Raw genomic sequence first — 2430 nt, 5'->3', positions numbered from 1 at the left:
CAATATACATACATACAATATACATAAAATAACAATAGGATAAAATACAAGAACAAATACAAAAATTCAAAAATGTGCAACAGCTTAAATGGTCATGTTAAATGTGTAGATAAAGATAATGTGCAGGTTGCACTAAGTGCAGTACTGTGATGTCTCAGAGTCTTATCAGGCACCCAGTGATGAAGTGTTAAAAACTTGTATTGCCCGTGGTCAAAAAAAGGGCAAAGCGCAGAGAGCAAAGCACAGCGTATGTGTTCGTCATCAAGGGTGGCAAGGAAGCTATTTCCCTTTGTTAGGCAACGGCAGCTGTCATCTCATTGGTTGCTCTTTTGAAAGGTCAGCGGCAACTGGGTCAAAGTTGCAATAATTTGAACTTTCCGTAGTTGGGTGGCACCGCTCCCCTTAGGAAATCAATGGAACGGCAAGTGCAAAGCGTCTTTGCTGCCTATCATGAGTAGGAGGTTTAATCCTAACCAATCCCTACTCCCCATGCCTAAACTACTACTTCTACTACTACTACTATGTTGACCAGGGTAGCTGATCCAATTTAGAATCTACCAATATACTGCACATGCAGCCCTGTGTGCACAGATATAAAACTTCACACAAAGCCACATGCAATAGAAACAAACATATTCACACACACACACACACACACACACACACACAGTGATGAGAATTAGCCGAGCAAGCACACATACTGCATTGTCAGGCATACAGAGTACAATGTAGGGTCATTTTATTTTTGCGGTTGAACCCATCCTAAATATTAGGAGCAGTAGACAGCTTGAGGGGAGCAACGTGGTGTTAAGGATCTTGCTCAGGGTCACATTGGCATGTGACCAAAGGAGCCTGGGATCAAACCACCAACCTTGTGGCTATGGGGCAAGCACTCTGAGTCCAAGCTCCACACCAGGGACCAGAAGCCCAGCCAGTTCCAATCCATTTTCAATTTCAGAGTTGTGTTTTTATATGCACAGTAACGAAACCTGTTTCCCTGTACAATAAAATGCTTCCTTTGCTGTCCACAGAATGCCAAGCAATGTAAAATCTACAAATTATACTACATATATACTAACAAAATGATGTGTCAAAGGCAGCTTGTGAAATATAAAGCAACAGGAATAATAAAACATGCAAGTTATGCATGTGCAAACTAGGCAGGAGTCTGGAGATGTGCCAGCGCCTTCATGCAAATAAAGCCAAAGGATGATGGTGACATTTCCTTTAACCGTCAGCAGTACGTTGACAGTTGTGTGTTGCTCATGGCTGCAGCAGCATGAATCCCCTCGTATGCCTTTGAAGTTGTCATCATGTGTCCGTCTCAGTCTTCATGTTTGGGAATAATCCATGACAATTTCATATAAATGTCAGCTTTTTGACTGTTACACAGCAGTGATTCAGCCTTCTCTAGATCTACTGCATGAATTCCTAAACATTTTCAAAAATGATGCCTTTTACATTTCTATTTGTGTAAATAAGCCTGCAGTGAACTTAACAGACTGAGAAAAGAGTGACGTCTCCTGAAATTCGCACCACATTATCTCAGGCTGAAGATGACACCCTGCAAAAAAACATCAATTTGGCGCCAAAGCGTGTTGCCAGGGTGGTTCAGTGGGTGGAGCTGGCGCACATTCACATTACGTTACATTTCACTTAGCCGACGCTTTGATCCAAAGCGACTTTTGCTATATACTGTATGTCAAAGGCCGTACGCCTCTGGAGCAACTAGGGGTCAAGTGTCTTGCTCAGGGACACATTGGCTGATGTATCAGAGTGGGAATTGAACTCTAACCCAAAGACACGTGGCATGTGTCATATCCACTGCGCTCTCCCCACCCACACAAACATAGAGGTTTACGCCTCGATGTAGAGCTCCAGGTTTTGAATCTGACCTGTGATGATTTCCTGCATGTCTTCGTCCGGTTTTGGTGACCTGTCCCCGGCTGGATCTGTCCCCGGAAATGTCCTCGGTTTTCACGGTGACTGACAGACAGGACTTTTAGGTTTTAAAAAAGGATCTTAAGCCTTAACAGAAAGGTTGACCTCCTTAAGGAGAAATGCTTTCCATAATGTTGTCAGACACTTAGGATATTATTCTGAGTCTGTCAGTAGCAAAACGAGCACTTATATAATCGTAAATATAAGACAGCTGGACAATTATTCTATTAACTTACATTGTAGCTTGTTTCTCTGCTGCTGACTGCAGAGATCTTGTTTAATACTGCATCAATGTCAAAGGAAAATCTTTCCTCAATAGTTTTTATTGTATCCGATACTACTATGAGCTGATGCAGAAACAAGCCTGAAGCAATAAAGCAAAAGCTGTCAGATAGATGTAGTTCAGTAAACATTACAACAGTCCCCTCTGAGGTGTAGTGGAGTACAAGGATGAAGTAGCAGCAGGGGTGATTCTAGGATCAGACCTTT

General features: G+C 42.4%; 1 protein-coding gene across 7 annotated transcripts in view; it reads left to right on the top strand.

Moving 5' to 3' along the window:
• Positions 1-2430, top strand: part of grip2b (glutamate receptor interacting protein 2b) — a 375168-nt gene that overhangs the window by 315679 nt on the left and 57059 nt on the right. The gene's annotated exons all lie outside the window — the stretch shown is intronic.

Source organism: Etheostoma spectabile, chromosome 4, assembly GCF_008692095.1.
Source record: "Etheostoma spectabile isolate EspeVRDwgs_2016 chromosome 4, UIUC_Espe_1.0, whole genome shotgun sequence".
NCBI classification, from domain to species: domain Eukaryota; kingdom Metazoa; phylum Chordata; class Actinopteri; order Perciformes; family Percidae; genus Etheostoma; species Etheostoma spectabile.
Note: the sequence above shows the minus strand (reverse complement) of the source record. Positions and strands in the feature narration are given on the sequence as shown.